Source organism: Telmatherina bonti (assembly GCF_933228915.1).
Source record: "Telmatherina bonti genome assembly, chromosome: 9".
NCBI classification, from domain to species: Eukaryota; Metazoa; Chordata; class Actinopteri; order Atheriniformes; family Telmatherinidae; genus Telmatherina; species Telmatherina bonti.
The window spans coordinates 13,580,964-13,594,524 of record NC_136627.1 but is presented as its reverse complement, the minus strand read 5'-3'; the positions used below and the strand labels follow the sequence as shown (position 1 = coordinate 13,594,524).

The 13,561-nt window shown below is 34.9% G+C and overlaps 1 long non-coding RNA gene across 1 annotated transcript; it reads left to right on the top strand.

Moving 5' to 3' along the window:
* The first annotated feature begins 6,253 nt into the window (after positions 1-6,253).
* On the top strand, positions 6,254-7,246 carry LOC306760708. The gene is made up of 3 exons (XR_013771452.1): positions 6,254-6,354; positions 6,435-6,567; positions 7,170-7,246. It is a non-coding gene; the product is annotated as an uncharacterized lncRNA (long non-coding RNA).
* The last annotated feature ends 6,315 nt before the right edge of the window (positions 7,247-13,561 follow it).

Genomic DNA, 13,561 nt, shown 5'->3' with positions numbered 1-13,561 from the left:
GCAAAAACCTGATTCTTGGAACTAAATTTGACAATAAATACATTGAACTTGGATTTCTCTTCTAGAGCGCTCATTTCTGATCTCACCACTAGATGGCAGTGTCTCCTGTTTTAAAGTCAATTCTGTCTAAAGGTTTCATAGAAAATGTGAGTTTATTACAGATATAGTAAAATGCTGTATAAATGTTAAAAAGGGATTGAAAAAAATGCAATGCTTAAAACGACTGCTTAAAAAATCTAACATATTTAGAAAAAGAAACTACTTTCTTTTTAAATTATACTGATTAATAGGCTCAACTGATAAAACAGTAAGAAGTACTACAATTACCCATAATTACTGTAATAAAAGTGACAGAAATGCAGATACACAGATGAAAACAAATTAGCAATGTACAAAAGTATGAAAACACTTGGACACCCATGATAAGTCCTGTGGCTGTGAATGATTCTGCAATGAAAAGATGATATTACTCTTAAATATCACAACAAGAGAATTTCATGGTATGTCAAGGAAGATCATCTTTTATTTTGTCTTAAACTTTACAATTAACAAAAAGAGATAAGTCCCTGATGGATTATTATTTTAATCTATTTTGTCCACTTTCTGCAATAAAACCTATCTGTGCCCGTGGTCATAGACCTGAGCATGAGCTCTACATGTTCACTTTTAACATGTTCTTTTTATGAAATTTATAGGCCTTTTTCTGTCAAAAACACTATGCGCCATTAAAATTTCATTTGAACTTTCCTGAAGTTCTTCACTTTGTTCATCTACATATTTTTGGTGCTGAATTTTTGTGGTGAGGATGGAAGAAAAAAAAGCATTTTTTTCAGTAACTTTCATGAGAGTTAATTTTTTCTCTCTTTTTTTTTTTTTTTAATTTTTTATTTTTTTTGCTGTTTTTTTGTTGGAGTGAATCTGCACAGTAAGAGAGTGCAGCTACTACCAATCCACAGTTGACTTCCTGAGGATTCAGCTTGCATCACATTCAGGAAATACAGTAACCTGAAATATAAGAAGTTTTTAAATCGGAATGTAATGATTTTCTTATGAAGCAAAAGCAGAAATTGCTATTCATATTCCTCCAATTTACTTTTACAACCAAAAATGGTAAAATACAGAAGTATTTTTACCTAAAAATGTATCATGCAAAAGTATTAGCAGAAATTATGAAAAGTGCCGGGGCCTAAGAGGATTGGACTGACTAGTGTGACTCAAAATACAAAATAGATTAAAAAAAAAAAGAAAAAAGAAATTAACATAATGTGAAAATATTGCATTTCATAAGCAGATCTTTCACATTTACATTTAATGAATTTCTAAAATGCATTTTTATGAAAAATGAAATGTCCCACTCTAATTATGATCTGGACGTTATAAAAGCACCACTGCACTAAATATTGCTTTTGTAATTCAGGTCATAAAGACTTTTTTGCAACTGATACTGACTCCTGTGTGGATCCATGACTTTACTTATCTGATTATTTCAGATAAGTAAACATGTTTAGGGTCAAATTGCAATTGTTATAAATAGACGGGGTTAAATGGTGCTTCCTACTTTCCAATTTATCTCTTTTGTCTCATCAGCATGAGTGACATACATGTAACATACATACTGGCATAATAAACCAGGGGTTGCAAATCTTGGCTAAAAATAAATCCTCTCTGCCAAAAAAAAATGCATCTATTTGCTGAAATACAAATGGGTAAAGTTGAAATGGTGTTTCTTACACTATAATGTGTGTCTTTATTCTCTTTACTTGTGTTTCATACATGCAACTTCCAAACTGGAATAATAAACCAGGGATGCTGCTCTGCCAAATAATCCATCACTGTTGTAATGTAGAATATTATGTTTTCTACATTATAACGAGTCTATTTTGTTTCTGGCTGGCTGGCAATCTGGCTCCCACCCTCTTTTTATAGTTCTTATCTTATCAGGTTTTAAATCAACACTGTAATATTCTTCTCATTATTCTTCTACATTACATTATTTTCATTGTCTTATTATTATCCTTTTTATTAAGTCAAACCTCGAAACATAATAATGACAAAAAACTGCCAGACAGGAGTAGATTCTTCTTGCAGAGCTACGTGCATCAATGCAAATGGGCATACAATTCTCAGCAGACATATTTTGTTTTTGGCACTGGTCATATTCAGATAATTCCATACTCATTTCCCCACCCCACCTCACAGAGGACAAGTAGAGTGTAGGATGGTAGCTGGGAATCCAAAACATGCATCTCCATTATTTTAAAGAGACTAATGCTATAAAGTTATGTTGCTTCCTAAACTATTTGGATTTGTCGTACGTACTTTATTTGTGTCATTGTTATTATCATTGTTATTTTTCTTTTATTTATGTTTTTCTTTAGAAAAGGAAGGTCATTTTTTTTGTTTCTTCATCTGACGCAACTATCATTGACAGCATTTGCCTATACAGCTTATGTCAAGGGCCGGTTCTGTGTGAAGGCTCCATCAAGGCTAAAAAGGACATAAAGATTTCACAGCAACATCTGCTTCCATCCTGGAAGCTTCTCTCTCAGGGAAGGCCTTGCAGAGTTCAGCAAGACAATAGTAAACAACGTACTCCATCCATCGCCACAACATGGCTTCTCAGGAGAAGTATCTGGGTGCTGAAATGGCCTGCCGGCAGTCCAGATCTTTCACCAAGATGAAACATTTGTATCATCAAATAAAAAAATATCACCGAAGGTCTAGGACAGCTAGAATCCTGCATCCGACCAGGATGAGAAAACATTCTGCTCCTAAAACTCCAACAAAAAATAAAAACAAAAAGAAAACTTGTTTTTCTTTTGGTTACATATTTATGTACTGTAGATGTGGTGTTGATTAAAACTCCTGTTTAATTGTACTTATTTTGTGTGGTTGATTTATTTTCTTTCCTTTATCTACTTCTTGCTGACTGGCTTTACTAATCCTAAATTATGTATTCATATATTTATTTATTTGGTTTATTTGAATTTGATAGATTGTTTATATATATGTTGATGTCACTAAGGTCTCCCAGTAAAAAAAAAAAAAAAAAAAAAAAATATATATATATATAAATATATATATATATATATATATATATATATATATATATATATATATATATATATATATATATATATATATATATATATATATTTTTTTTTTTATTTTTATTTTATTTTATTTTTTTTTTCAAGTGTGAAAAAATGTTTTTTTTCCACACTTGAGTTCACTGTACTCCAAAGGCATCCTCAGTCACCTGACCTTAACCTAGAGAATCTTTGCAATTTATTGTTTTTTTTTTTTTTCGTTTTTTTTTTTTAATCAAAAACGAAATAATGGGACTGTATACAGGAGAACTGGGGGATTTAGGGTGATATAAAAGGAGACTATCATGCTTAAATGGGGTGACAAGTATGTCATTAGAAATATTAAATGATAAAAATATTGGAATTAAATAACTCCAACAACTTTTGTCCTCCCTTTTCTGATGTTTCAGGACTGTAAGTTATTACAGAGGATGATCCACAACTGTAAACATCCCCCTCTTCCAGTTACTTTGAGATGTATTGCTGCCATCAAATTAAAAGAATCAAATTTTGTTCCTGAAATGGTAAATTATTTAATAGGTTTTTTATGTTTAACTGGGTGAACAATATGGGATTTAAAGATCACTTAATTTTTTTTTTTTCTTTTTTGTTAACATTTCACTCAGCGGCTTAAATTTTTGGGAGTTAGAATACATATTTGATTGTCATTAAAAAAAGCAAAGCAAAAGACGCACATTTTCCTCTTAAAAGGCAAAACATTTCTTGCTTTAAATCCGTCTGAATTAACAAGATCTTTGTCCGAAGTGCCATCCCCGCTACGGTATTACAAAATGAATGTGTTATCAATGACAGTTACCAGTATCTAATGACAGCTGCCCATCCCATCTGGGGTGGATAAGGTCAACTCATCCTGCTGTAAAATACATAAAAGGACAAAGTTAAATGCTCCTATACCAGCAGGGGTCGAAAAAATAAACAACACACGATGCAGCACTAAAACAGAGCCTTGCTCGTTTACCTAACATAAATATTCAAGTTGTGGTGAACTTCAGGACTGACAGTGGAGGAGACTTACAACATTTAACATTGAGGATCTCCTCCAGGTCTTCTGAATCTTTAATAGAGTTGTAGGGAAGCAAAAAAAACAAAAAACAAAAAACAAAAAAACCCCACACATTTGGGGTTTGCAGGAGCCTATGGTACATTGAGTATAAGGGGTGCCAGCAACATCCAACAATGCAGAGGCAGAGAGAGAGACCCGTCAGATAACTGTGATTAAGGAGGGGAAAACAGTTGGGGCAGCAGAATGCCATTTGGACACAGGCCGGGGTCTGATCAGACCCTGTTGGGTCACCTGGAGGATGGAGTTTTTTGTAAGACTCAGAACACCCAGTAATTCTTTGCAGATCTGCCAGGTGAGACACACCCCGTCCTGTCTTGTTGCTTCTCTTGTCATATAATTTATAGCCCTGAATGTAAAATCAACATCTTTTTGATTTGATCAAATTAATGTATTAATGTATGTATGTAATGTATTAAAATAATCATAAATCTTAGTAAAATTTGCATACAATGGAATGAATGAACAAAAATGCATTATCCAGCTCCTCGCTGTCATTCAGCTAGTGAGCAGTATAATGTTTACAAGTGTCATTAATAGAACTGAACAGGATTTTCTGGATGACATGATTTTCAAAGTCATAATTTATGGTTTGTGTAATTAAAACTTGACAAAGTTTGACTTTAAGTGGATTTATCATTAAATCATTGTTTCTAAACCCTCAGGTTACCAGTGAAAAGGGGGAAAGTTTGTAAGCATTAAACACGCAAATAAGTTCTTTTAAATAAAAATGTGTTTATTTACAGACATGAAATTGATCCATGACAACCAGGCAGGAGTGAAGGACAAAAAAAAAAAAAAAGTTGTAACAGGCATCACTTGTCAACAAGTCCCAATATAACCCAGAAAACAACAGCGTCAAAATGACTCAAACAAAGAAGAGCTAGAACTGTGACAGTTCACAACACACCCCTACTGGGCTTACAACGCAAAGATACAAAGTACAAATCTGAACGACACCACAAAAACCACATTCCAGGCTGACAACCAAGGCAAGCTGAGGCAAAGTGAGCAATCAACACTCAGCTGCCTGGTTGTCTGCCAGCCTGCTCCTTAAAAATGGTCTGACGAGCTGGGCCCAGATGGAGAGGAGGAAAAGCCCACCAATCCTGGACAGGGAATGCTACAGCCAGCCAACCACAGGAATGGAGCGGTGCAGCCAGTCGCAGGAAGGAGATAAAGCAGCCAGCCAATGGTCTAGATGGGATCAGTGTCCAATTTGAATGAAGTGGTTGTGGCGGGACGTAACAATCATTTCAAAATAAATTTACACGTCTACCCAAAACCAATAAACATCTACTCAAACCTTCTCCAGCAAAACCTTTTCTGGGTTTTTACATGAAATTGTTCCTGCTCCAGGCTTATCTGGGAGTTTTTTTTTTGTCTCTGCTCTTCCTAATAGTTTGTCTTAAACTATAATTTCCACTACTTCTACGACTACTTCCAATAGAACAATGTACTCTATCACTAAGCTCATATCAACCTCATATTTCTTGAACCTGACAATGAGTTCACTGAACTCCAAAGGCATCCTCAGTCACCTGACCTTAACCTAGAGAATCTTTGCAATGTAGAAAATTCTCAAGCATGTGCAACTGAGAAATCTGCATCAACTATGCAGTGGTGTAATGTTTTATGGACCAAAATCACAGAGAGGGTTTTTCAACATCTTCTTCTTCTTTTTGCATTTCTCAGTTATGCTCAAAAATGGATGTAACCGACAGTTTTGCGAGTACTTAAACACAACTTGTGGCAATAAGTGATTCTGTTCCAAGACGCAGCAAATTGGGGTGTGTTTAAAGTGGGTGTTGTTCGTTTCTGTTCTTAAAGGTGCGCTGAAATATTTCCTGACAGATAGAGAAGCAATCAGTCTCATCCAGCGAGCTTTGGAAAAGCACATCATAGATTCAGACATGTCATCAGGTAAGTTTAAATCTAGCCTATCTGAGCTGGTTTTCTGCAAATCTTTTGTTAGTTTTTGTTGTGAGTTGCTTGGATGACTGAGGAACCATAAAAGGCAAGTTTGATTAAATTGCACTTTAAGTTTATTCAGGCTTTTTTCACCTGATTTTTCTTCAATTTCCAGCTGAGAAAAGCGATGAGTTGAAGGAGGAGAATGCACAAAATGATGAAATGAGCCAGCGCGGGGGCAAGGATAAGGGCAAAAGGGCCGGTCATGAAAAGGTAGGAGCTTTGAACTGGAGCCACTGGAAAAGAACTCATTTTCATGTGGAAAACTGACATTTCATTTTGAACATTTTTAGGGACACAAGTCAGACAGCGAGGATGAAGATAAAGGAAAGTCCAAGGGTGGACATGGACATGGACATGGACATGGACATGGGCGTGGACATAAGAAGTAGAAGTGGGGGGAAAAGCGGATCCTCCTCTGATGAGGTGCAGTATACCCCCTTCTGTTCAGTAATTAGGGATCTAATATAGATAATATAGAACGTGGTCTGTTCTTGTTTTAGTTGAGGAAACACCTAGAATAAAACTTTAATCAGCACCCTGTTTTTACTGCTCTCATGTTCTGTAGTCTGTAGAGGACACAATAAAATGCAGCTGGAGAGGTAACCTACCAGACACTAAACAATTTAAAGGTGGAGAGCTTCACCATCCACTAGTTCGTGTTTGTAACATCCACAACAGGTCTAACCAGCAACACCTCTTTAAGGAAGATTGAACACACCACACCCAGCCGTGTATTGTTGTGTTTTAATTTTAATTACATCTCTGTCTGCATGCTGGTTCATACCAATGCCTCTGTTTAAAGGATTGCATTGACTCCAGACCCTGACTAAACCTTCCGACATTGTTATACAAAAAAAAAAAAAAAAAAAAAATAAATGAAATAATGCAAAGATTCACGTTGAAGTGAATACATTTCTGCACAATGATTCATACATTACAGACGGCTACCATGTTACTTTTGATGTTCTTGAATAAATTATGTATTATTTCTTAAGTAAGTGCAATGTCCCTTTTTGTCATTCCAGGACTGATGCTTCCTGCTGGATCCAGCTGCCCTGCTTGTCACTTAAATCTTTTATTGATTTAGAAGAATGTCTGCGCAACAACTTTTCTTGTCTATTAACTGTTACCATGGAAACATGGCTGAGACTTTGGGCAAAAACCTGATTCTTGGAACTAAATTTGACAATAAATACATTGAACTTGGATTTCTCTTCTAGAGCGCTCATTTCTGATCTCACCACTAGATGGCAGTGTCTCCTGTTTTAAAGTCAATTCTGTCTAAAGGTTTCATAGAAAATGTGAGTTTATTACAGATATAGTAAAATGCTGTATAAATGTTAAAAAGGGATTGAAAAAAATGCAATGCTTAAAACGACTGCTTAAAAAATCTAACATATTTAGAAAAAGAAACTACTTTCTTTTTAAATTATACTGATTAATAGGCTCAACTGATAAAACAGTAAGAAGTACTACAATTACCCATAATTACTGTAATAAAAGTGACAGAAATGCAGATACACAGATGAAAACAAATTAGCAATGTACAAAAGTATGAAAACACTTGGACACCCATGATAAGTCCTGTGGCTGTGAATGATTCTGCAATGAAAAGATGATATTACTCTTAAATATCACAACAAGAGAATTTCATGGTATGTCAAGGAAGATCATCTTTTATTTTGTCTTAAACTTTACAATTAACAAAAAGAGATAAGTCCCTGATGGATTATTATTTTAATCTATTTTGTCCACTTTCTGCAATAAAACCTATCTGTGCCCGTGGTCATAGACCTGAGCATGAGCTCTACATGTTCACTTTTAACATGTTCTTTTTATGAAATTTATAGGCCTTTTTCTGTCAAAAACACTATGCGCCATTAAAATTTCATTTGAACTTTCCTGAAGTTCTTCACTTTGTTCATCTATATATTTTTGGTGCTGAATTTTTGTGGTGAGGATGGAAGAAAAAAAAGCATTTTTTTCAGTAACTTTCATGAGAGTTAATTTTTTCTCTCTCTCTTTTTTTTTTTTTTTTTTTTTTTTGCTGTTTTTTGTTGGAGAGAATCTGCACAGTAAGAGAGTGTAGCTACTACCAATCCACAGTTGACTTCCTGAGGATTCAGCTTGCATCACATTCAGGAAATACAGTAACCTGAAATATAAGAAGTTTTTAAATCGGAATGTAATGATTTTCTTATGAAGCAAAAGCAGAAATTGCTATTCATATTCCTCCAATTTATTTTTACAACCAAAAATGGTAAAATACAGAAGTATTTTTTCCGAAAAATGTATTATGCAAACGTATTAGCAGAAATTATGAAAAGTGCCGGGGCCTAAGAGGATTGGACTGACTAGTGTGACTCAACATTAAGATCAAAATAAAATCAAAATCAAACTACAAAATAGATAAAAAAGAAATTAACATAATGTGAAAATATTGCATTTCATAAGCAGATCTTTCACATTTACATTTAATGAATTTCTAAAATGCATTTTTATGAAAAATGAAATGTCCCACTCTAATTATGATCTGGACGTTATAAAAGCACCACTGCACTAAATATTGCTTTTGTAATTCAGGTCATAAAGACTTTTTTGCAACTGATACTGACTCCTGTGTGGATCCATGACTTTACTTATCTGATCATTTCAGATAAGTAAACATGTTTAGGGTCAAATTGCAATTGTTATAAATAGACGGGGTTAAATGGTGCTTCCTACTTTCCAATTTGTCTCTTTTGTCTCATCAGCGTGAGTGACATACATGTAACATACATACTGGCATAATAAACCAGGGGTTGCAAATCTTGGCTAAAAATAAATCCTCTCTGCCAAAAAAAAAATGCATCTATTTGCTGAAATACAAATGGGTAAAGTTGAAATGGTGTTTCTTACACTATAATGTGTGTCTTTATTCTCTTTACTTGTGTTTCATACATGCAACTTCCAAACTGGAATAATAAACCAGGGATGCTGCTCTGCCAAATAATCCATCACTGTTGTAATGTAGAATATTATGTTTTCTACATTATAACGAGTCTATTTTGTTTCTGGCTGGCTGGCAATCTGGCTCCCACCCTCTTTTTATAGTTCTTATCTTATCAGGTTTTAAATCAACACTGTAATATTCTTCTCATTATTCTTCTACATTACATTATTTTCATTGTCTTATTATTATCCTTTTTATTAAGTCAAACCTCGAAACATAATAATGACAAAAAACTGCCAGACAGGAGTAGATTCTTCTTGCAGAGCTACGTGCATCAATGCAAATGGGCATACAATTCTCAGCAGACATATTTTGTTTTTGGCACTGGTCATATTCAGATAATTCCATACTCATTTCCCCATCCCACCTCACAGAGGACAAGTAGAGTGTAGGATGGTAGCTGGGAATCCAAAACATGCATCTCCATTATTTTAAAGAGACTAATGCTATAAAGTTATGTTGCTTCCTAAACTATTTGGATTTGTCGTACGTACTTTATTTGTGTCATTGTTATTATCATTGTTATTTTTCTTTTATTTATGTTTTTCTTTAGAAAAGGAAGGTCATTTTTTTTGTTTCTTCATCTGACGCAACTATCATTGACAGCATTTGCCTATACAGCTTATGTCAAGGGCCGGTTCTGTGTGAAGGCTCCATCAAGGCTAAAAAGGACATAAAGATTTCACAGCAACATCTGCTTCCATCCTGGAAGCTTCTCTCTCAGGGAAGGCCTTGCAGAGTTCAGCAAGACAATAGTAAACAACGTACTCCATCCATCGCCACAACATGGCTTCTCAGGAGAAGTATCTGGGTGCTGAAATGGCCTGCCGGCAGTCCAGATCTTTCACCAAGATGAAACATTTGTATCATCAAATAAAAAAATATCACCGAAGGTCTAGGACAGCTAGAATCCTGCATCCGACCAGGATGAGAAAACATTCTGCTCCTAAAACTCCAACAAAAAATAAAAACAAAAAGAAAACTTGTTTTTCTTTTGGTTACATATTTATGTACTGTAGATGTGGTGTTGATTAAAACTCCTGTTTAATTGTACTTATTTTGTGTGGTTGATTTATTTTCTTTCCTTTATCTACTTCTTGCTGACTGGCTTTACTAATCCTAAATTATGTATTCATATATTTATTTATTTGGTTTATTTGAATTTGATAGATTGTTTATATATATGTTGATGTCACTAAGGTCTCCCAGTAAAAAAAAAAAAAAAAAAAAAAAAAAAAATATATATATATATAAATATATATATATATATATATATATATATATATATATATATATATATATATATATATATATATTTTTTTTTTTTTTTTTTTTTTTTTTTTATTTTATTTTATTTTTTTTTTCAAGTGTGAAAAAATGTTTTTTTTCCACACTTGAGTTCACTGTACTCCAAAGGCATCCTCAGTCACCTGACCTTAACCTAGAGAATCTTTGCAATTTATTGTTTTTTTTTTTTTTTCGTTTTTTTTTTTTAATCAAAAACGAAATAATGGGACTGTATACAGGAGAACTGGGGGATTTAGGGTGATATAAAAGGAGACTATCATGCTTAAATGGGGTGACAAGTATGTCATTAGAAATATTAAATGATAAAAATATTGGAATTAAATAACTCCAACAACTTTTGTCCTCCCTTTTCTGATGTTTCAGGACTGTAAGTTATTACAGAGGATGATCCACAACTGTAAACATCCCCCTCTTCCAGTTACTTTGAGATGTATTGCTGCCATCAAATTAAAAGAATCAAATTTTGTTCCTGAAATGGTAAATTATTTAATAGGTTTTTTATGTTTAACTGGGTGAACAATATGGGATTTAAAGATCACTTAAATTTTTTTTTTTCTTTTTTGTTAACATTTCACTCAGCGGCTTAAATTTTTGGGAGTTAGAATACATATTTGATTGTCATTAAAAAAAGCAAAGCAAAAGACGCACATTTTCCTCTTAAAAGGCAAAACATTTCTTGCTTTAAATCCGTCTGAATTAACAAGATCTTTGTCCGAAGTGCCATCCCCGCTACGGTATTACAAAATGAATGTGTTATCAATGACAGTTACCAGTATCTAATGACAGCTGCCCATCCCATCTGGGGTGGATAAGGTCAACTCATCCTGCTGTAAAATACATAAAAGGACAAAGTTAAATGCTCCTATACCAGCAGGGGTCGAAAAAATAAACAACACACGATGCAGCACTAAAACAGAGCCTTGCTCGTTTACCTAACATAAATATTCAAGTTGTGGTGAACTTCAGGACTGACAGTGGAGGAGACTTACAACATTTAACATTGAGGATCTCCTCCAGGTCTTCTGAATCTTTAATAGAGTTGTAGGGAAGCAAAAAAAACAAAAAACAAAAAACAAAAAAACCCCACACATTTGGGGTTTGCAGGAGCCTATGGTACATTGAGTATAAGGGGTGCCAGCAACATCCAACAATGCAGAGGCAGAGAGAGAGACCCGTCAGATAACTGTGATTAAGGAGGGGAAAACAGTTGGGGCAGCAGAATGCCATTTGGACACAGGCCGGGGTCTGATCAGACCCTGTTGGGTCACCTGGAGGATGGAGTTTTTTGTAAGACTCAGAACACCCAGTAATTCTTTGCAGATCTGCCAGGTGAGACACACCCCGTCCTGTCTTGTTGCTTCTCTTGTCATATAATTTATAGCCCTGAATGTAAAATCAACATCTTTTTGATTTGATCAAATTAATGTATTAATGTATGTATGTAATGTATTAAAATAATCATAAATCTTAGTAAAATTTGCATACAATGGAATGAATGAACAAAAATGCATTATCCAGCTCCTCGCTGTCATTCAGCTAGTGAGCAGTATAATGTTTACAAGTGTCATTAATAGAACTGAACAGGATTTTCTGGATGACATGATTTTCAAAGTCATAATTTATGGTTTGTGTAATTAAAACTTGACAAAGTTTGACTTTAAGTGGATTTATCATTAAATCATTGTTTCTAAACCCTCAGGTTACCAGTGAAAAGGGGGAAAGTTTGTAAGCATTAAACACGCAAATAAGTTCTTTTAAATAAAAATGTGTTTATTTACAGACATGAAATTGATCCATGACAACCAGGCAGGAGTGAAGGACAAAAAAAAAAAAAAAGTTGTAACAGGCATCACTTGTCAACAAGTCCCAATATAACCCAGAAAACAACAGCGTCAAAATGACTCAAACAAAGAAGAGCTAGAACTGTGACAGTTCACAACACACCCCTACTGGGCTCACAACGCAAAGATACAAAGTACAAATCTGAACGACACCACAAAAACCACATTCCAGGCTGACAACCAAGGCAAGCTGAGGCAAAGTGAGCAATCAACACTCAGCTGCCTGGTTGTCTGCCAGCCTGCTCCTTAAAAATGGTCTGACGAGCTGGACCCAGATGGAGAGGAGGAAAAGCCCACCAATCCTGGACAGGGAATGCTACAGCCAGCCAACCACAGGAATGGAGCGGTGCAGCCAGTCGCAGGAAGGAGATAAAGCAGCCAGCCAATGGTCTAGATGGGATCAGTGTCCAATTTGAATGAAGTGGTTGTGGCGGGACGTAACAATCATTTCAAAATAAATTTACACGTCTACCCAAAACCAATAAACATCTACTCAAACCTTCTCCAGCAAAACCTTTTCTGGGTTTTTACATGAAATTGTTCCTGCTCCAGTCTTATCTGGGAGTTTTTTTTTTGTCTCTGCTCTTCCTAATAGTTTGTCTTAAACTATAATTTCCACTACTTCTACGACTACTTCCAATAGAACAATGTACTCTATCACTAAGCTCATATCAACCTCATATTTCTTGAACCTGACAATGAGTTCACTGAACTCCAAAGGCATCCTCAGTCACCTGACCTTAACCTAGAGAATCTTTGCAATGTAGAAAATTCTCAAGCATGTGCAACTGAGAAATCTGCATCAACTATGCAGTGGTGTAATGTTTTATGGACCAAAATCACAGAGAGGGTTTTTCAACATCTTCTTCTTCTTTTTGCATTTCTCAGTTATGCTCAAAAATGGATGTAACCGACAGTTTTGCGAGTACTTAAACACAACTTGTGGCAATAAGTGATTCTGTTCCAAGACGCAGCAAATTGGGGTGTGTTTAAAGTGGGTGTTGTTCGTTTCTGTTCTTAAAGGTGCGCTGAAATATTTCCTGACAGATAGAGAAGCAATCAGTCTCATCCAGCGAGCTTTGGAAAAGCACATCATAGATTCAGACATGTCATCAGGTAAGTTTAAATCTAGCCTATCTGAGCTGGTTTTCTGCAAATCTTTTGTTAGTTTTTGTTGTGAGTTGCTTGGATGACTGAGGAACCATAAAAGGCAAGTTTGATTAAATTGCACTTTAAGTTTATTCAGGCTTTTTTCACCTGATTTTTCTTCAATTTC